Consider the following 23,083-nt stretch of genomic DNA (forward strand, 5'->3'; position numbering starts at 1 on the left):
TTTCCCCTGCAGGAAAGGCGTGATCCTACTGTGTGTGTATATGTGTGTATATGTTAGTGCCACTGTGTGCGCGCACAATCCGTGCCGAGTAAACAAAGTGGAAGCGTTTCCCTAAAACTCTTGCGTCTAGGTCACCATTCCCACAGTATTGCTGTTGCTGAGTTATGTAGGTTACAAAGGGGAAGGGAGGGAGAAGGGAGCTCTGACGTTCGCATTTTGTTCAAGGGCTTCTGCTACACTCGGCGTGCGCAGCCGCAGTCGGGAGACGTGACTCTATGCCATTGGCACTCGATGCCTTGTTAACGAAATGCACATTCCAGGGACGGAGAAAGACTTACAGGCAGTACCGCCGCTGCGCCGTCACAGCGCTAAGCGCCGCCCTCTCTGCTGCTATTTCTGGGCGATGAGCGCTCCCTTCCTCCCAGGCTTAACTTTTACTTAAGGTAGTATGAAAACCTCCTTGTAGGCTACCGTGGAGGACGGGTGCAAAATGGCGAAATGTGCTGCGCCTTTCTCCCCTAGGTCTTGCACGCCTTTGCTGCTGCCGCCGCTTTTTAATCGAGGCGTAGCGCTCGTCTTCCATTCAGACTTTGCTGAATGTGAGAACGATTTGGCATTGCAAATCCAAGTGCTACAACCTGGCCAGCTTGCACATTTTTGTTGCTGTTGCTGCCACCGCCGCCATAAGACCGATTTCTCCCTGCTGCTGCAGTAGCAGCAGCAACAGCAACAGCAGTTCTTCGTACCCTAAGCCTGCTTTACAGTTACAGACCCTCCTGGCGCGTGAGCCGATTAGCAACTGCAGTTCAGCCCGCGCTGGCCTTCAGGCTGAATTTGCAGTATTTCGCTATTAACTCTTCCGCCATCCTCAAACTCAGTTACATGAGCTGTCAACTTTCCGACCTCCTTTCTTTTTCTTTTTTTGCAAACGCCCCGGGCAGATTATTTTTTAAAAAACCAAACTCATTTGAACTGGAATGAGCTGGTTGTGAGTTGGAAGAGCAGAGTGTAGATTATTATCTTTACAACTGGATTGGCAAAGCGAGGGGGAGAGGAATCTTGCTGACGCTTCTGCTGTGTTGCTATTGAAAATGCAGTTACTGTTTGAACAGCTTTTCCTAATGAAGCGGAAGGGTTTGTTTGGCTTCCCCCGACACCCCCACCCCGAGCAAACCACCCTCGGTTTTATTGACCTCGTTAGATCACATTAATAAACCTGTTCCGAAATATCGTGGAAGGCATTTAATCCCGAGTCAACACGTTCCGTGTTGTTTTTCACAATCATTTATATATGGCAGGACTCCCGTGGGGATTTCCAGAGTCGATGCTGTCGATGCGCTTTCAAGGGCTGCCAGCCAATCCCATCAGCACACAAACCAGTGCAGTGGGGTTGCTGAAGGCTACCCGAGCCTTGTGCAAAAGAGATGGTGCAAAGCGCCCCCCCCTTCCCACAAGCAATTCCCTTCCCCGTTAAACTGGAGGAGACTGCAACCGGTGATACGTTAAGAGAAATTCGATCCCCCGTCCCGCCCGTGCAATGAGGGGTTAATGGTTTCCTGCCCTCTGATGCCTCCCCAGCGAGGCTAGATGAAACGTAAACATTGCCCTTCCTTCTTCGCCTAGTTATGCTTCCCCGCACAGCTCTGAGCCAGTCATCTACGCCCACTCCCGCTCCTTCCCCTTCGTGGCCCCGTCAAACAATGCGATCGTTGTCCAACCTCATAAAACAGCCTTGCAGGATCATTTTGTGTGTGTGTGTGTGTGTGTGTGTGTGTGTGTGTGTGTACGAAATGAAATCGGCACATCTATATAATATTTACATTTGCGCGGGCGCTGTTTAACCAGGGAAGCCGGGATCTCCCTGAGAAATGTATTTCTTTTCACAATGGACGGCCATCAGTAACGTCTGGAATTTCTCTGAAAAGAAATGGCAACTGCGGCACCGCCTCCCTTCCCACCTCAGCTTCATTTTTTTTTTTTTTGGACAGGCAAGAGTTAACGCGGCTTGTTTTCAGTTCCAAAGCCGCCATGCCTTTTATGTTCTGTTCTGCCGAATTCTTTGTCAGCTGCGTTCTCTGCCTTCCTCCTCCTCCCCCCTCCCGAAGAAGCTGTATACTTTTAGTAAACAGATCTTTGTTTTTGTCTTCCACCCTCTGCCCTCGTTCTTTCTCCTGAGTGAAATTGGATCCTTTCCAAGCCGGCTGCAGCAACTGCTGCCTACACATAAAGAGGAGGGGAGAGGGAGGCATAGGGGAGAGGGAGACGGGTTTCTAGGGTGAGGCAATGCGTCTGCAATTCACAGAGACAAGGCTGGAATTGTAATTGCTTCCATCATGTGATGGGCTTATGAAAGAGGAAGTTCGGATGTTTTAGTCACGTACCTCTGTGCCCTCTTGCTCAGCCTCCAGGTTCTGTAAAAGGAAAATTGCATGTGTAGTTTGCCTATACTGGCGAGGAGCCAAGAACTAGCGTGTTTGAGCATGGAGAGAAAATTGTGACGGTTCTGAACTGCTAGCGAAAACAGGGAGGGAGAGGCACCTTTTTCAGATGTGTACGGGGAGGCACGCATCGGGTTCCTTTAATATAGTATATTGACAAACATCAGACACAACGCTTGTAGGCTTTGACGGAAAAGGTAGAAAAATATATAGTCCACATCAGCAAAAATGCTTCCACACTTCTTGTCCTCCTCTTCACCTCAAAGCCTGACTATTGTTGTTCTTTTTAAGGCGTCGAATGCATTCCTAGAATCAAACAAAGGTCCTTTTTTGTTTGGGGAGTTTGCTCTGTAAAACTGAGCTGAATCAAAGTCCTTTGAGCTTAACCCCTGCAGGGCTTCCATTGTTACATGGGAGTTCTATACAGTACAGTCATACCTCGGGCTACAGACTCTTCAGGTTGTGCGTTTTTGGGTTGCGCACTGCGCTGAACCCGGAAGTACTGGAACGGGTTACTTCCAGGTTTTGGCGCTCATGCATGCGCAGAAGCGCTAAATCTCTCTTTGCGCATGCGCAGAAGCACCAAATCGCAATCCGCTTGTGCGCAGACGCGGCGCTGCAGATTGCGAACACTGCAGGTTGCGAACGTGCCTCCCGCACAGATCTGTTCGCAACCCGAGCATCCACTGTCTTTAGGAATTGTTACTGCTAGAGGACACCTAATGGTAGTTGGCTGTAATACCATCCGCCTGTTAAAAATGAAAAAAGAAAGACCTTGCACAACTGCTTGAAAAAGACAAACATACTAAACAACTCAGATTTTGCTTTTGGCTGAAATATAAAATGGCAGGATGATTTCTGTAGGGGACTATGGAATCGCTTAATGATGTTCTACAGAAATGAAACAACCCTTTGAATAAAATAACAAGATAGCCCCTGAAATAATGGATATAATTTGCTCAAGCAGTTGGATCAGTTAGCAAAGCAGTTGATCAAGATTTGGCTGTAATACAGAGGATTCTGTAGCTTCAAGCTGGAATTGGAAAAATAATCTCTCCCTCTCCCTCTTCATTTTGCAGAGGGGCAATCTATACCTGACTTCTTCCTTTATTGTAACTGGATCCAACATGTTGGGGTTTGGGACAGGCTTTTAAAATTAGGCCCAGTGGAACAGCTGCTTCTTGCAGAAAGGTATTCACCATCCCCACTACCTGCTCAGCCAGTTCCCCTTGATGGCTTTTATATACCATGAAGGGCAAGGGCATACACATCATGGGATCTGTCTCACTTCTCCCACAGTTCTGTGCACGTCCTCAAGATCCACAAACTGAAAAGTATCCATAACAACTAGATAAGTTAAGAGCAAGCTGCAAAACCTAGCTCTGCAATAACCGTGGTTTGTGTTCTTATGGCATCCAAGTCAGAATGGCTATGATCATTTTGGCTGAAAGGCTTCTTGCACATTGGTCACAGCATGTGGTTACCAGATGTCCCCGTTTCCCGGGGACAGTCCCCGGATTTACAAATCTTTCCCCGGACAAAATCTGTCCCCGGAATGTCCCCGGGTTTCATTTAATGTCCCTGGATTTGTATTTTGAGTGTTGTAGATTTATTAGTAGGGAATGAATGTTGCGTGATTGGTTCAACGGCATAAGACACATCATATGGGGACTTCCAGCAAGGCAAAATGTTGGGCGCCATGGCAGTGAGCAGCTCCTGAAGCCAGCCAGAGCCAACCGCGCTACCAGGCTGGCTCCGGGCTGCTGAAACTGCTGCTGCCACTGCCGAGAGGGAACCGGGGACGCCCGGTGCGTCAACTGGAGGAACTGCTGACACCCCCCATGACCCAAATCGAGCCAGGAGCAAGAGCACCTGGCCAATTGCCCAGCGGTGCCCGGGGCCAGTAAAAACCCGGGAGCCGACTCAGGGAGAAGGAGGAGAGGAGAAGGAGAAGGAAGAGAGAGAAAGAGGAAGGAGAAAAAAAGGGGGAAGCCCTGATCTTGCTGTGTCGCTGCTGCTGAGGAGGAGAGGTAGGAGAGCACTGGGTGGGCAAGGACACGTGGCCAAGCCCAGACCCAACCCGAACCTACTCCACGGCGGCTAGAGCTCCAGACCAGAGCCCAGAGGAAGGCTGCGTGACAGAGGAGACCACAGAAGAGAAGATATTACTTCTTTCTTTTTTAAAAAATAACTTTTTTTCTTTTTCTTTTTAAAAAGTGTCCCTGGATTCTTTGAAAAAAAATATGGTAACCTTATATAGCAGGCTGTTGAATAGACCTCACTACCATCTTGTGGGCCTGGGTGCAATAGGCCCCTGACCACCCAATTCTGTGCAGATACAATGGTGGTGGAGAACAAAAACGTCTTCATCACTACCAGTGCCACAGAATGAGCCCTAAATGGGCTCTAGGCCATGTTCGATCAGGCTCATCCTGAGTTTTCCACCAATATCACTCTATATGTTGTCCCATTTGTTTCATCACTCCAAGTTCCTCATAGAACCAGGGAATTTACGAGTGGGTGGTCAGGAGCAATTGTGCCAACTCCTCAGTCTATTTCTGTGTTCTAAAGGCCTTGAACGAAATTACCTGCTAAGTGACAGGGAAATCCCTAATATTTGTCAGGAAACCATTTGGATACATAAGTCCATTAGGAGGGACCATCCTAGTCGGTACTCTATCCCTGGAGAGGCTTAGTGCTCCAAAAGCCTAAAATGAACCTGATAGTGACCATTTCATGACAACAAAATTACTGAAAGTTCCGCCACACCCAGATCACTTTCGTTTTATTGAGCACCAAAAATAAAAATAATAGCAGATTGAGGTAGGTAGCCATGTTGGTCTGACACAGTGTGTGTGTGTGTGTGTGTGTGTGTAATGTTCAGTAGCACCTTAGAGATCAACTAAGTATATATATATATATATATATATATATATATATATATATATATATATATTTGCTTTCGTAGATTTTCACGGGTACAGGAATGCAGGTTTTGGTGTCTTCGGGTGTCTTCCCGTGTAAGAGTTGGGGTGTCTAGGCGACGTTTCGACGAGGTCTCACTCGTCATCTTCAGGCTGGTGCTTTCGGCTTCTTGTTACTAGAACAGAGGTATATATATATATATATATATCTCAATATCAATAACAGATTGATGCTGCTTCCAGATAGGTGGCTCCTAGCACTAATAATATGTGGTCTTCAGTGACCTCTTCAGTGAGGCCATCGTCTTCAACCGAAGCATCAAGAAGTATACATTGATCTTTTTATTAACACCAAAACACTTTCACCACTTCGCTCTCTCACTCTCTCTCTCTCTCTCTCTCTCACACACACACACGGACAGATAGATAGATTGGTAGGTAGTATGGAAGCATATACATGTGTGTGTGAAATGATATTTAAAAAAAGCATTTTCTAAATTAGCATTTTACTGTTATACTGCTATAACACTCATTTAAGTGGTGTTCCACTAATATTAGAGAGAGAGAGCGAGAGCAAGAAAAGTGTTTTACTGCTAATTAAAAGACCGATTAAAAATAAACAGGGTGATAACATGGTGCCTAGCACAAAAGGGATGGTGCAAGGGTGCTCAGCTGTGATAGGTTCACCTGCCTGATAGGTCATTGTCCACATCACACTGGCCCTATAAAAGGATGAAAGAGTAGTGTTAAGGGCATCTTCTTGGGAGAGACCAATGGAAGCCTTGAATTCCTCAGGAATTTCTGACAGAGCACTCACATCATGAATATTAAAAGTTTCCCAATGAATTTTTATTGTGTCCCAATAGTTTTTATCCTGTCCCTGTAAATCTCTTTGGGGACCCTTTTTTGTGAAGCAGTACATAAACTGAATGAATCCAATCTAATCCCAGCAGCCTGGGAGGCTCCATCATCACTGCTGAGGGACCCCATCCCCCAGCTAGTTTAGGAAGGGGGAATGGTGGGGACAAGGATTTACAGGTCCCTTCAGTAAATCAACAGAATCTCTTTCAAATACTTGAATTCAATCAATATTGTGTTTAGTATTTTTACACACACACACCAACTTCTTGAGGAAAGATAGCCTTTTACAAGTCTATCAAATGGCTTTAGGATCTGGTATGCTGCTTTGGCTAGGGAACAAAAGGATTGTGGGGGGAAATTGCTAATTCAGATGTAATGATTACACCATCTGTTTTGCTTAGACTACTTGATTAAGTCAACCAATTGAAGTCACTGGATTGCAAAGGATCCTCTTGGGAACAGTCCAGCTGGACTGTCTCCTGCAAAAATCCTCATTTAAATGAATGGGAGCGGCATACACTTGCATAGTTCCTATTTCTTTTGAAATGAGACCTGTGCAAAAGATCTTCACAGTGGTTTTCCCATAGTCATCTGTTCAATTCATAGGATAACATATATCCAATAGATGCCAATCCAATTTTTCTTTGGCAATCATAAAGGAAAGAGATTCTACACCATTCATGAGAAGCAAGTTCCACAACCATATCTAACCTGATTCCTTTCTTCTGAATGGCGTTTGTGACTTTGGGATACAAGGGGGCTGCATGTTCATGTTTTAGATTTCCTCTTCTGAAAATAAGTTAACTTTACCCCCAGCTGCCTCTTTTTTCTAATTAAGTTTCTGGGAATAACCTCCACAACCCTTTTACAAATAAACAGGAAGCTATGGAATCTGTGACCCTCATGTGACATAGTTCTGGCTCTATTCATGACTTTAAACGCGTTAGTTCAATAGGCCAAAAAAGAAAAGCCTCACAGAAAATGGGAAGAAGCCAAGAATTTATCAGGAAACACATTACAAAATAAGGGGAAAACAGGGAGCTAAGAATATCACTTGGCAGATGCATTCATTTTGCAAAGCTCTTCAATTAAGTTTTCATTAAACAAATAAGTTTTTATTTTCTCAGAGCGTAACGAAAATAACAGCAGTATTGCATTTAATTTTTTAAAAAGTTTAGAACAGTCATGTTTAAAGCTTCTGTAATCATGAGAGATTTTCTACTTTGGAGGACCCAAACTTAGAAGTCTGTTGTTCTGGATCTTAGAAAGTTTGGAGAAAGGGTCACATTTCTATCAAATAGTTTTGAATATTCCAAGCCAAAGACAAAACTTTCTCAGGGCCTTTGCCAGAAGTGTTGAGCTTTTTCCAGTATAAGAGTTCCTGCATTACTAATTTGTTTCCCTAACTGCAGCAAAAATAAGGATAGGCCAGTTTCAGATGAACAGTGTCGAAACTACTGGTGTCCCTGTGGATCAGATGCAGAGGTAGTAAGCAGTGTAGTGCTTTACAAGCTTAAAGGAAGACATAGACATCTTGAAATCAAGTAAACGTAAGCAAACTGTTGAGAACCTGGCTTTCTACGATCGCACTGTGGATGCACTACAGGCAGGTTTTATTTAATCATTTTCTTTATGATCCCCACCTCCTCCTTTCCCTTCTGTACATTTTGCCATACCCTAAATCCATTGCTAGCAACCCACCCTTAAGGCTTCTCAGTGTCTTATGCTTGCTTATCAAGTGCCATGGCACAGGGACTGTTGCATACCTGGATACAAGGTTTGGAGAATATCACCATGACATTTGCAGCTTACACAAATCTAAGTATACAAAAATCACAAATGAATGAACTGGACCAAAGTCAATACAGCAAACAACAACAATAAAAGAACAAGGTGTCATAAGAGTGAAAAGTCAAACGCATAAGAATTAAGATTGAGGGTAATTAGTTCAGAATAGCTTAGTTGAAAAGAATCTGGGCTTTCCTTCTGAACACAAATTAAATTTGAATGATCTGCAAAAAATTACAGCAAGACCGCAATTTACGCACAGTTAACTTGTGCATATTCAGCTTTACATGCATGGCAATAATAATAATAATAATAATAATAATAATAATAATAATAATAATAATAATAATAATTTAAAAGGGGTGGAAAGAGGACAGAGTTCCAGGAAAAAAACACTTTGGCCATCCCACCCACCACTGAACCCAATGTGTTTTAACTATAAATGATTTTGGCTTTAAGCTCAATCCCTGGAACGATCTAGCTACTTCTTGCAGATTGATAGTGGCTTCCCATTGGAAGTCCAAATCACGTCCTTCTCAGGAGGAGTGGCTAGCAAAAGTATGGGACACTGCATTGTCAGGACACCTGACATATAAATGGAGAGTCCTTAATGGTTCATCAAAAATGGATCCTTTTAACTCAATATGCCATAAGTTTTTTCTCCTATGCTAATTCAACTGAACAGTCCACTAAACCCCCAGTTTTACAGAAAAGTATGTGGAGAGGTTTTATTGTGAACTGAATTGTCCCACCTTTTTCTCCTTGTGCAACAACTAAAAGTGATGTTGTATTTTCAGTAGTTTATTGGGGGGGTTACCCCTCCTCTGTATCTGTGTTTTATTTTTGAATTTTTATGCCAAAAAACTTTTAATAATTTTCCCCCAAAAAAGAACGAAACCCCTGCTCAATGGCGGGCTCACTGTATGACGCTGTTTGATTGAGTGTTATATCGAAAGCATGGAAGTTACCTCACTCAACTTGATGCAGTAAAAAGGAAAGCTTTTCCAGTTTCCAGCTGATGCCAGATTTAGAGAAGGGATTTTAACAAGAAAGTTAATGGACAAGTCAAGCAGTTTGGCAGATATATTTCCCCCTAATTTTACTGGCCATAGTTCAAATCCCCACTTAGCCATGTAGCTCACTGGATGATTTTGAGCCTGTCCCTGCCTCTCAGCTTAACCTACCTCACAGGGTTGTTGTGGGGGTTAAATAAGGAGAACCATGTACACCACCTTCATCTCCTTGGATAAAAATGTGGGATACAATAAATAGGTGCAAAACCAGGAGAAGGTTGTTCTTTGTAGCGTTTTACAGGACAGTCTCTCCTTAATGATCTGATGTTCTCTGGCTGATCCAGCAGGAACCTTTATTGGTGTGTTTCTGCCAGCAACTGAAGACTTCTTTTTAATTCACCTGAGCATTTACAGACTATTGATCACCTGCCCACTCATTTCTCTCCGCTATATGATGTTGTATATTTTATGTAGTTTTAATCATATTTGATTGTTTAAATTATGTTGTACACCACTTGGCTATACTGAGTGAAAATCAATATAGACATCTTTGTATGAAAATAATTTGTTGGCATCTGCCTGTCTTGAGAGACAACAGAGTGCGCCTCCAGGAATGAAATCAAACTGCTGTGTTAGCAGCACCAAAGTGACCTCCCTGGGGCACAAACCTGGGCAGTGTATATGGCAGTCCTGAGCTGCCCAGGTGACAAGACCCCACTCTCAGCCTCACTGGTGTGGTTGAACAGAAAGCAGAACAATATGTTTGGCATCAGCTTGGCTACAGGAGTTGCTGGAAGGAGGCGTACAAGGCGCCATCAAACCATTTTTGGGACTCGACTCTAGATTTGTGTAGGGTTTACTCTTTAGCCTTTAAAAATAGGTTTCAAACAGGAGGTTTCCCATCATCCAGAAACTCAGTTGGTTTCTAACCTACCCATAAGGTTTCAACAGTTTGGGTTCAGGTAAAAAGGTAAAGGGACCCCTGACTATTAGGTCCAGTCGTGGCCGACTGGGGTTGCGGCGCTCATCTCGCTTTATTGGCCGAGGGAGCCGGCGTACAGCTTCCGGGTCATGTGGCCAGCATGACTAAGCTGCTTCTGGCGAACCAGAGCAGTTCACAGAAATGCCGTTTACCTTCCCGCTGGAGCGGTACCTATTTATCTACTTGCACTTTGACATGCTTTCGAACTGCTAGTTTGGCAGGAGCAGGGACTGAGCAATGGGAGCTCACCCCGTCGCGGGGATTTGAACCGCCGACCTTCTGATCGGCAAGTCCTAGGCTCTGTGGTTTAACCCACAGCACCACCCGCGTACACAAGTGCTATTTCATAGGGACCACTATTCACCTTCACATGATCTGGATGCAGGAATGGAGAATATTGCTACAGCTTTCGCAAAATTAAAAGAATAGGATTAGAATTTAAAATTCCATTAAGAGAATCAAATGAAAGATGAAAGACAAATCAAACACATTTGTAAACAAACCTATAATTTCACTGGCCCTTTGCAACAATTATAAGTGCAAAGTAGGGTGTTTAATTGTGAATAAATAAAGTTATGTGTATGATAATAATAGAGATGGTTGGATTACATTACATATGTACTTTCATAGAGACAAACAGGGTAAGAAATTCACTCTTGCTGAATTGGAACAAATTCAATTTAGAAATGAATCAACGCCCAGACTGCCAAGGAAGGCTGGAGGCATTATATTACTGGACAGCTAGCTTTTCTAGGAATATATTTGGGGAATAATGAAACATTACACAGAACCGTGTGGAGCATAACTCTGACAGCCACATTTGTTAGAGAAAATCTGCCTAGGAAGAGGACAAAATGAAGCAGAGAAGTGGTGTGGGGAGCAGGTGATTACCCCTTTCCACACCACACACTTTCCCTCTATAATTCTCTCCTCAAGTCACACACCCTCTTTCCTGCAGATTTCTAGGCATGTTTTTCCCTCTGCATGTGGGGTTAACTTGGGCTCTTAGTGAAGTGGAATTAATGGTTTTGGCCCACAAGCCAACCATGGTCCTCTTGCATAACTAGGGTAATATTCTGGCCTCTCATATACTTCAAACCTTGGATCTATGCTGTGAATGCTTTATAGTTTTATAGAATTTATATAGATAGATGATAGATAGATGATAGATAGATAGATAGATGATAGATAGATATAGATAGATGATAGATAGATAGATGATAGATAGATAGATGATAGATGATAGATGATAGATAATAGATGATAGATGATAGATGATAGATAGATAGATAGATAGATAGATAGATGATAGATAGATAGATAGATAGATAGATAGATAGATAGATAGATAGATAGATGTTGTTGTTGTTTAGTCGTTTAGTCGTGTCCGACTCTTCGTGACCCCATGGATCAGAGCACGCCAGGCACTTCTGTCTTCCACTGCCTCCCGCAGTTTAGTCAAACTCATGCTGGTAGCTTCGAGAACACTATCCAACCATCTCATCCTATGTCATCCCCTTCTCCTTGTGCCCTCCATCTTTCCCAACATCAGGGTCTTTTCCAGGGATTCTTCTCTTCTCATGAGGTGGCCAAAGTATTGGAGCCTCAGCTTCACAATCTGTCCTTCCAGTGAGCACTCAGGGCTGATTTCCTTAAGAATGGATAGGTTTGATCTTCTTGCAGTCCATGGGAAGAAAGATAGATAGATGATAGATGATAGATGATAGATGATAGATGATAGATAGATAGATAGATAGATAGATAGATAGATAGATGATAGATAGATGATAGATAGATTGTCATCTATCTATCTGATGATAGAGATAGATGATTTATATACTGCCCTTCATCAAAAGATAAAAACACAAATAAATAGTTCAAACAAAACAAAAAATAACAGCCCCCTCTCCCACAAACACATTTAAAAGGCTATAGAATATTAATCAGCCCAAGGCTTGGTTGAAGAGGAACACCCAAACAATTCCTTTGCAGCCACCACACCTTGAACTTTCCTGCACCTTGACATCAAGAGTGGCAAAGGTGGGCATGTCTCACCAAAAGTGTCTGGGTGGGCCAACCTCTGAGGCTCAGAGCACTCAATTACACCTGCAGGCTGGGGATTCCCCAAAACTCCTTTATATCCAGTGAGGAACCTTTTTTAGTCACATCCTGTTCTAGTCAACATTCCTGGAGGAGGAGCTCCTGTTACTGGTGGGCAGAGCCAGAGGCAAAAGTGGGTGGACCAACAGAGGTGACTCTTCCGTTTAATCAGTAGGCTACATTCCATCCATCCAAAAGCCAGAGGTTCTACACAAGCAAGCAGTACCATCTCATGTTGAGGACACACTCCAGACTGGTGCTGGTGAGGGATGTGGCCTGGAGAAGGGGTGGAGCTTGAGGGAAGAGTGCCAAGGGCTGTATAAAGCTATTTAGATGGCCCTATCTGGCCTCTGGGCCTGAGATTGCCAGCCCCTGCTTTAGGCTGTTTGTGCATGTTGTAGGGCTTTTTGATGTGTTTCAATTGATATTCTTCCTTGATGCAGAACCCCAATTTCTAGAGAATGAACGAGAATATTTTCTTTGCTTATACTTAAAAAGCTGTCTCGCAGAAGTTATAAAATTATGGCTAACGCATCTCTTGAAATATTAAAGCTACTTATGGATTTTCCCTCTTGTTCTTCCATAATATGCATATCCTTAAAAATTCTCTTTGATTTGAATTTTGGTTCAAGGCTAAACTTCTGCGTAAGTTGATCTTTCTGATCTTCTTGAAACTCTAAGAAAAAAGAGCAGAGATTCATGTGAGATTTATGCAAGCCCACACTACACACAAGGCCTCTTCGTACAGGGATGCATAATTTCAAAGGGCAAATCCAGACAAAGTTTGAGAAGCAGGAACCCTGCTGCAGCATACTCAACACCCACATGTGCAATGGGGACTGTGTTGGTCACTGCAAGGCCAAATAGCCAATTGGGGAGATGTCTACCTGGATCAACAAAGGCAGTGTAGTCTTGTATAGGTGCTGGCGAAAAGCTCCACTCTATGTAGTGTTCCTTCTCAGAGGTAAACGGCCTTCTTCAGCAGTACAGCTTTAGATGATGAAGTTCTCAGTTGGTATCTGGTGGTGCTGATGTGCTATAAATGGGCAAATAAGCTAATCAATACATAGAATCGTAGAGTTGGAAGTGATCTGGAGGGTCATCTAGCCCAACCCCCTGCAATGCATGAATCTCAACACATGGTCCCCCATCCAGTTTGAAACCATACTGGACCCTGCTTAGCTTTGCAAATGTGCTAGCAGTTTCATTGCTGCACCACTAGCTTGATCAAGGCAACTGATTGAGTGGAGGTGCTCCTGGTAAAAAAAGGTGATGGGCCCTGGAATAATAGCTCCTGTTAGGATACTCTTTGCAGAATGTTTGCAGTTTGGGGGCACGCTTGGATTCGGCCGTTGAATGCACAGGTGATAGGAGTACCTTAAGCTGTTTTGCCAACTGTGTCTGACCAAGACACCATCCTTATAAATTCAATATAGAGAAGGAAGGTAGAAAGCCCATTTATATATTCTCTCTGTGGTTCTTCATGGGTTAAAAGTGGAATAGAAAGAAAAGGTGGTGTTTAAACAGGGTGGGGCTATCTCCTTGGGGAGAGGCAGGTCGGTTTTCTGCTTTGAACATGGCTGCCAGGCTTTTCTTCCCACACATTACTACACTCTTGTAGATTCCACATCTAAATAAACCCAGAGGGACTTTTTATGAGTCATAATTACAGCATAAACACACAGACTCACACTGTGATAACAAATGCCAAGGTAGTAGAGAAGATAACAGGTAAACACGGATACTTCTTTTTCACCTTACTCTGCTCTTTGAAGCTAATGGCAAATTTCCACCTGCCTTGATCTCTTTGTTTAGTTAAGAGCAGAAGAAATATATTGCAATACAAAACACAGTCAGGGTTTTACAGGAAAACATTGACTGGAGGTTATTTGCAATTTATTGCCTCTTGATTTATGGGTGGGTTTTGGATGAGAAGCAAGTAAGGCATCAAATCTTGACACAGTGGCTAGGGTGTACAATCATGTTAACAATGCACCCATGTTCGTTTTAACATTGAAACAATTCATTTTAACATTAAAATAAAAATGAATATGGACACATTTCTTCTTTCGTTCTTTGCCTTTATTTTACACGGGGACTCAGAAATTTGGCAGTGGGAGTGGTACGTTCCCTGCAGATTTAATGCCACCTGGGTGAAAAACACCAGTTTGCAGCAACAGCAGCAGGAGGCAGGGCGAGTTTCCACTGAAATCAGTAAGGAAATCAAAGAGGAAGGCAATTGAGAAAAAAAGATAAAACAGAAGAAGGCAGTTAAAATAAAGGGAAACAGAAAGGGTGTGACTTTCAAAACAGTTGTTTTCATTGCATGGCCAAAGGTCCATTTTCAGGAGCAATGTAGATGCTGGATTTACCATGGAGTTTGAACTGGCAGAGCGTGAAATGATCCAGTCTACTTGAAATACTTTTAAGTATAATTGGATTTCAGCATATGTTTAAATCTGTCCCCCTGATAGCAATGGGGTGGGATTCAATCATGTTTAGCTGTGCATGGATCATGCCCACTCTTTGCACAGGGATTTTTATTTATTCTGTTTTGTTGCCAGTTCCTCTCCCCCACCCCCTTCCCTTACTGCTCTCGGAAGTGATACTAAGACACAAAAGAAAGCTACATTTTGCCATTTAATTTAATTTAATAGAAGCTAGTGTTTGCACAGAAAGGTCTGCAAGATCTGCAACGACTCAGTTAAAAAAGAAAGTTCTGTTGGTTTTAAGACAATAATAAAAAAAACACCAACAGAAAATGTTCTTATGATCTTCTATCCCTTTCCATTTCTACCTGGCAGTAAACTCTGAAATACTGTTGTGCTGTAACCTTTTTTTATTACTCTTATTACAGTTTTGTTTACAAAGCTAAACGGACAACCCACATGATTAAAGGAACCGTATTGCTGTCACACAGCCCCATCCACAAATTGCCTTAGCCCTGGAAAAATAACAAGGCTTGCTCCAGTAGTGTAATTTGAAACTCTGGTTTCTAGACAGCAGATGTGGCTGTTAAATACCTGGGCAAAGTCTGAGGTCATAGTGTCTAAGAAATTAACAGGATATATTATCTCTTATCAAAGGACTGGGGAACCTCACATGCGGGGGGACAAATGCCAGGGACTTTTCTTAGGCTGTGCCCCGGCCTATGTCCTTGCTGAGCACTTTTGTTTGGCTGGAACGTGTCAGCGCCGAAGGGAATGGTGAAGAGAATATAGGAGCATTAGAAGCTGCCTTACTTATACCAAGGCCACATTCACACCATACATTTAAAGCACCATGATATCACTTGAAGCAACTCATAGAACTCTGGGAGCCATGGTTTGTTATGGCTGCTGAGACTTCTTAGAAGAAAATTTCCCCCTTCCAGAGCTACAGTTCCCATAGTTCCCTATGTTAAATCAATCTCAGAACTATAGGAATTGTAGCTCTGGGAGGGGAATAGAGGTCTCCTAACAAGTTTCAGTACCCATAAGAAACAATGGCTCCCAGAATTCTTTGTAGAAACCATGACTGTTTATAGTAGTATGATACCACTTTTAATGTATGTGACTGTGGCCCAGGTCAGATGATTGATGCATCTAGCTCAGTATTGTTTACACCAGTAGTTCCCAATTTTTCTGTCTCTCCTGGATGCCTTGAGGATTGCTGAGGGTCTTGCAGCTGTAATGTGCTGTGCTAGATGCTGTGTTCTTTTTAACTGTATTTTTATTGCTCCTTTTATTTCTTATACATTATTTCCTTGCGTTACAATTTGAATTCCATAGGATGCAACTGATAATACAATCAAATGCAATGCAAGAAATAAAAGAAGCAATAAAAATACAATTAAAAATCAATATGTATGTTTAATACTGGTACATCACAGACCACTGGAATGGAACTTGTGAACCACAGTTTGGGAACTCCTGGTCTACACTGACTGACAGCTACAACTCAGGGCTTCAGGCATGAGTCTTTCCCAACCTTGCCTCAAGATGCTAAGAACTGAACCTGAACATGCAGAACTGGTTGTGGTACTTCTGGCAGTGGTTAGAATAAAAATTGCTAAATGTTGGAGGTCAGCTAGTGGGCCTTCTTGGGAGGGGTAGATAAGTACTATTTGGACCATCGCCCATCTCTGAGCATTTGGTGTATCACCAGGCACTGCAAAACATGACAGATTTGATAAGATCCAGTTACAGGAATAACTTCATAGATCCTCACCTGCCTGCAGCACACCACAGGATAATGGTTACCTGCCTGTGAATTTGCCTGCGGATTGTGTTGCTTAGTGATAGTTGCATTGCAACAGGAAAATAGATTTCGCGTTTGTGTGTACACTGCCGTTAAATCACACTGCAATTGTGTCGGGTTGGAATTGATTTATTGTTTAGAAATGTTTAACAAATACATCTTTGGGGAGGGGAGAATTGAACCGGGAACCTTTTGCATTCAAAACAGTTTCTCTGTCTCTGAGCTGCAGCGGTTCTCCCACAGAAAATGAACAAACTCATTTAATCATAGTCTGGGGATCACTTATCTATATTACCTTTATGTTGCCTCTTCAGTAAATGCTGGCTCATGTTTATAGCAGAGATACACAAAACACAGAAGCCATGAGGGGGAAGTGTAATGGAAAGGTTTAATCAGCAGGAGACTGAATGACCTACCAAAGAAGAACTTGGTCAGATATTATCGTAGAACTCCTATTAGCTCTCACTGCCAGCAGCTCACTTGTCGTCGTCTTCTTCTTCTTCTTCTTCTTCTTCTTCTTCTTCTTCTTCTTCTTCTTCTTCTTCATTTGTCAGGCATTGATTTACTCTGCTATTTTTTCCTCCTTAAGAAAAAATTAACAGTGCCCTTTACATCTATAGATAATTTCCATTTACTGTAGGTGGTTCTTTTTGATGCCAAAGACCTCTTTGTACACTTGCAACAACAATCAATGCCATCGCCTCCCTTGAATAATTAAGGTCTACAGTCACGCTTCATCTATTGACCCTGTGCAGTAGACACAAATATAATTTTGAGATAGAGGTTTTGGATAAGGCACAAGATCTCCCCAAAATATCAATGTATTTGATACCTGTCAAGAAAGCATGGCCTTATTTTACTTATATTTGAGAAAGAAGCTCTGGCTTTATCCTTAATGACCATTATTAGCGCTGGCCAAGAAAGCAGCCCTAAATGCAACAATACAGTAAAGCATAACAAAGAAACCTTCAAAGGATAGTATGAATCAGCCTGTTTCAGAGTAAGGATTCCCGTGAAGCAATACGAATTAAAAAACAAAACAAAAAACTGCAGCCATTAGAGAGGCGAGATGAAACAAACATTGTTGTCAGTCAGACAAATGGCTTGTGACCAAAGTCCTGAACATATTCATTTGAAAGTAGATCTCATTGATTTCAAAGAGGGTTACTTCCAAATAACCATCAGTTTGTGCTTAGGGCTCCAAGCATGATGCCATACTTGCTTACATACCATTTTTAATTCCATAAAGTGGAATGGTTTGTTGTGATTTGAGATTGTAAGTCTATAGGAAGGGCTTGGTGATTTTTAGTTGTGTCTGTATTGCACTGTCTGCAGTAGTATTCTCTAAGTGGTGTAAATTATGATGGTTATGGGTTGTATCCCAAGTTATGTGAGCAGAAGGCCATTCTGGCAATAGGGCTTTCCTGCCCCCTCCTCCCTGCTATTAGCTGCCTCTGTCCAGGGGCACCGACTTATAAAAAATATTGGGGGAGCCCGCGAAAGCTCATGAATAATAAATAAGCTCATGAATATGCAGATAAAGTGGCGCCGCCTCCTCGTGAGCGAATAGGGGAGAGCGTGCTGCGCCTATTAATCAGCTCCGAAGGAAATTGGGTGGAGCTTTTGCTCGGGAGGGAGGGCAGGAGGCATGCAGCCCGACCCTGTGCATTTTGGGCTGGGGGAGGGGCGGCGGTGGCGCTCTGCTGGAGGGGCGCCCGAGATTATTGGGGGGCGGAGCCCCCCAAACAAATTTTTGAGGGGGCTCGGGCCCCCTCAGGCCCCATGGAGTCGGCGCCTATGCCTCTGTCTCTTATTTTCACCCACTCCTGCTGCATCCTTCTGCACCTCATCCCAGACTTCTATGTGCCCCTCCATCCCCATAAAATGCTTTGGAAACCCCTCTGCGTGAGCAGATGTTTTCTTGTGTGACTTTTGATAGACAACTCTACCATTTGAATGTACGCTCACCAACAGCAGGCAATTTCTGTTCTCACATTCCCCCTCTTTCCGCCTCTTTTTGAGAGCAGCAGCAGGCAATTTCTGTTCTCACATTCCTCCTCTTTCCGCCCCCCCCCCAAAGGATGCTCAGTACTTTCAGCCAATGCATGTCAATTACATACTAGAGCAAAAAACTAGAGGAGGAAAACAAGAAAAAAAATATTCTAAACGAAACAGTGGATGTATGATTTTTGTGGTTCATGCTGTGGCCACAGACATGTGATCTGACGGTGAGTTTGGGGTAGCCCAATGCAAAAATCCTGAGGATCCATGTGGATCCGTGCTTTGTAACCACGTTTTTGCACCACTGCGGCCCCAGGCAACAGTGGGTGCGTGATTTTTTTGGTGCAAGCTGTAGCCATGGACATTCTATGTGATCAGATGGTGAATTTGGGGTGACCCAGTGCAAAAATCCTGAGGATCCGTGTGGATCCGTGCTTTGTAACCATGTTTTAAGTGGGGAGGGAAGGAAAAGCACTCAAGAGACAGGGAACACGCGTGGGGTGGGTGGAGAAGGATGCTGTTAATAATGCAGAAGAGGAGAAGGCTCTTATAAGAGGAGTGGGGAGGAGAGAGAGACAGAGAGCCTGCTTGAAAAAACGTTGCTGTTATTTAGCGAGTGGGGAGGAGAGAGAGACAGAGAGCCTGCTTGAAAAACCTTTGCTGTTATTTAGCGAGTGGGGAGGAGAGAGGGACAGAAAGCCTGCTTGCTTTAAAGGAGCCAACCGGACAGGAGCCACTTACACTCGTGTAAGCGGCTCCTTTCCTCTCCTGCTTTGCTCCTTTAAAGCAAGCAGGCTCTCTGTCCCTCTCTCCTCCCCACTCAGCAGCTCTTCTCCCGCTTTGCTGTTTCAAAGCGAGCCACAGAGGAGGGAAGAAAGGGGAACCATGGATCCTCTGCTCACGACTGCAGCAGATCCCCCCGCCATCCGTAGGCATTCGCTCCATAACATGCACAGACATTTCCCCTTATTTTCTAGGAGGAAAAAAGTGAGTGTTATGGTGCGAAAAATACGGTACCTTCTGGCTGCCTGAGAATACTTTATAAGTCCTTCCAAGGTACGCTGCTCTCGGACCTGGCTGCAGCCAGCAAGTTAGACTTCTCTGTCACAATCTGCCTAACCTTTCTTCAGCTCTGGGCCTATTCAGATGGCTATTTTATTTTGGAAGTATGCAGCAACATGTTGTTGATGCATTAGTAGTGCACTTGAATTCATACTGGAGACACCACCCCACTTTATCAGTTGTTCTGTGATGCTCTCTGATGTTTCTGCATTATTGCATCCACATGTGAACTCCCCACCCCATCACCCCTTTTTTCTGAGTGCAAGTTAGTTGTGCTAAGATGCCATGCTACTGGACTTTCCTTTTGGCGCTTTTTAAGTTTTCCCTGTACAGGTTATATGATGGCTGTGCTAAATCATCACTCATCTCCAGACACAAAAACCAAAGGAATGCCAGTATCCACCATCAATAGGAAGTATATGGAAGCGGCTACATCACAAAAAGCAGTTACAATCTGGTATATTGCTAAGGTGCTCTTGTACTATAATGCATTAAAAATGGTGGGGGGAGAGAACATCATTTTCCGTATAAAAAGTTATGAGATTTTAACAAGAAACAACAGTACAGGCACCTATTGCAACAGAAGCGGTATAACTACCCCAAAACATTTCCAGCTGCTAGTTGTATTGAAAGTGCAGTTGCATATAACTGCTCCAATATCATCATGAGCACGATATAATGATGAATGCACAATAAAAAGGACTCATAGCCTTCCTTGCCCCCTTTTTGGTGAGCTGTGTTCCTGGAGTTTGATCCGCTCACCTGGCTGCAACCTGAATGAAGCTGTTATGGGACCATATCAACCTGCTTCCTAGATTCCCAGGCCCCTGCTGGGGGAATTTTGCTATGTCCTGACATACATCATGCTATTCTGCCATTTCAAGGCCATTAGTACACACAAGAAGAAGGCATTAGCACAGATTACGCCAATAATTTTTCACCTGCTTCTTATCCGCCTAGCTCAGTAGGAGAGCACATCTCAGGTTCAATTCTCCAGACAGGAGCAGCTGCCAGACAATGTAGGCAGCATTTAGCAAGATGGAGCAGTGGTCTGGCTTGGTGCAAGACAGCTTCCAGTGCTCATTCTTTCCCCTATTTGTCTCAGTTTTGATGATAATCTGATCACAAATCCCCTTTTTAAGACAGAGGCAATGTAAGCATTGAAGAATTCAAGAATGGGCTCTGTGGATTGAGAGTTTGAGGAGATTGTCTATCGAGAGTAATTAGCTTATTATTACTGCAGAGTCTTAACATTTCCATTTGCATGTCCAGTTCTAATAAAAGCAGAGAAGATTGCAACACACCTTTTCATTGACCATTGACTACCAGATGCCCTGGCGGAAACTGCTGGAAGCATATAGTGGTTTAAGAAAGCTGCTGCAGTGCATGGCTTAAGGATTCATGGTTGCTGTGAATGATTGTGTGGGCCTGACATAGGAGATGTTGCCAGACAGACGGTACCACCAAATAAGGAATAGTGTGATGCACAGAGCAGGCAGGCACCCACATGGCAGCTGCACTTAAATGGCACCAATGCACAGTACATATTTGTGTATGCCATATACAGATGGCTTGCAGGTTGAATGCAGAATGTGAATTAGTGTCTTGTGAAGGCTGTCTCTTTAACAGCATATAAGCAACATGCACCCAATCTGTGGGTCAAAGAGCTGCACAAAGAGAGTTCAAAGAGCTGCACAAAGAATCTCAGGACAAGGAGGAAGGGCTTGCCCTTCTCAGAAAGAAATCCACTGACACAGATTCCCTTTGCTGTAATTTCTCTAGTGCACTGCATTCTGCGGCTACACTCCGGATCGCTATTATTGTATTCTGAATCTTATCAAAGTCACTGGAGACACAACACACGAGCAAGTAGCTCTTTGGAAACCGCTCGACTTCCCCCAATGCTGTAAAACTGTTTTCGAAATAACATTGTTACTCTCCTGCATACAAATTCATTGCTGCTATTTAGTGTCTTTGTTTCAGTCCAAGTGTTCTGTGCTTGGTATGGTTAGCTGTGCAATGACAAGGGAGCTGCCCTCCCTCTGCAGATCTGTTGCTTGGTAAAGGGAGCCGCCAAAGATACTGCAATGTCATGTCTTTTTATCTCCACGCCTGGATTGCCAAAGAGCCTCCAGGAGGAGTGAAGGACAAGATCGTTGTGAGGAGAAGAGGAAATAGCTCAGATCTTCTTCTTTTCACAAGAGAGGCATGCAACGACTTGTGGCAGAGCGTTTCAGAACATCTGAGCTTTAATCTTCATTTTCAGTTACTCTCACTGCAGTTAACAGAAGCTTTCAAAGCAATTTCATATAAAACTTATTCTTGATTCACTTTACAGTATATCCTAAAGGCATGTCTGCAGTACACACTGAAAGCAGTTTAAAACCGTGCCGTATTGGTGGTGCATCTTAGACCCAAGCCCAGCACTTGCAGTATCCAAAAGGTAAACACAAATTGCCCTGCTTTTCTCTATTCCTCTGTTATGGGAGAAAGGGAGAAAATGAGATATATCACTAACAACCCATTGACATTACTATCATCCTGGCATGTTCTGACTGGGCTGAGAGCCCACCAAGATGGGCAGGAACCAGCTTGGAGCAGAAGGTGACCAGCAACAGGTAGCAGGGTGCAGTGGTGTTGCAACAGGGGTGCAGGAGGGGGCGGTGTGCCCCTGGTGCCATGTCTGGGGAGGTGACAAGAAGGCACCCCACGGGGGCTCGCCCTGCCACAGCGGCGTGAGCAGCCATCGCGCCACTGCAGCAGCATGTGGAGGATCCTTTGTTTGCGGCTGCAGCCGCAAGCAGAGGATCCCAGCACCATCCGTATGGCGCTGGAGCAGTGGTGCTGGCAAACCACTATGTACAGCGCATGTGTGGCTTTGCTACGTACAGCGCATGCGTCATACAATGCGATGCCCCGCCCTGCCCCAGGTGTCACAATGCCTTCATTCGCCCCTGGCAGGGTGTGGTCCTTAGGAGCAGATCTCAGCACAGCCAATTTGCAGGCAACTGGCCAGATTCTGACACCAGAGGACATAGGAGAAAGAGTTCCCAGGGACAGCAGGGGGTGGTTTAACAAGGTCCATAGCCATGTAGGGCCTGGCAATGACTCCCAAAGACCAATGTCTCAATTCAGGAACTTTTAAAGGGGCTGCCAGTTCCAGATTCAGAGTCTGGTAACTCCACATCTTTCTTTCCTCAGGGAGATGTATGGTGGCTTCAGGCACTGCAACATCGCCACAGTACTCCTGGGCAAATTGCTCCAGCGATAGTTTATTATCAGAAGGGTTATTACTGGAAGAATCTGGAGCCAGCAAACAAAACCTCATTGAAGGCAAAGGCTGCTTCTTTCCTCATATGCCTTCCTATAGTTCACACCGTGTGTGTGTGTGTGTGTGTGTGTGTGTGTGTGTGTGTGTGTGTGTGTGTTTTAACTATCAGCTGTGGTTGCATGGGTATGCAACTGCATTTTAGGGATCAGTTGAAGATTTGTTGAGTGAATCAGGGGCTCAAACATTTGTTTAGTTTGACTTCTCTTTGGGTTCAGCTGTGAGCGAAGCTGGCTCTTATTTCAGCAGGCTTTTTAATTGAATTCCAATTTTCTATTTTTAACTCATTTTTAGTCTTATTGTACAGGATCTCCTGTACACCACTTAGAGACAACTGCGATTACTGC

The 23,083-nt window shown here is 43.8% G+C and overlaps 1 long non-coding RNA gene across 1 annotated transcript; it reads left to right on the plus strand.

Annotated features, from left to right (window-relative positions):
- Positions 1-47: 47 nt before the first annotated feature.
- LOC308582795 lies at positions 48-21,926 on the plus strand. The gene is made up of 3 exons (XR_014005854.1): positions 48-443; positions 21,191-21,273; positions 21,747-21,926. It is a non-coding gene; the product is annotated as an uncharacterized lncRNA (long non-coding RNA).
- Positions 21,927-23,083: the final 1,157 nt, after the last annotated feature.

This window comes from Podarcis bocagei (genome assembly GCF_964188305.1).
Source record: "Podarcis bocagei genome assembly, chromosome: 3".
In the NCBI taxonomy this organism is placed as follows: Eukaryota; Metazoa; Chordata; class Lepidosauria; order Squamata; family Lacertidae; genus Podarcis; species Podarcis bocagei.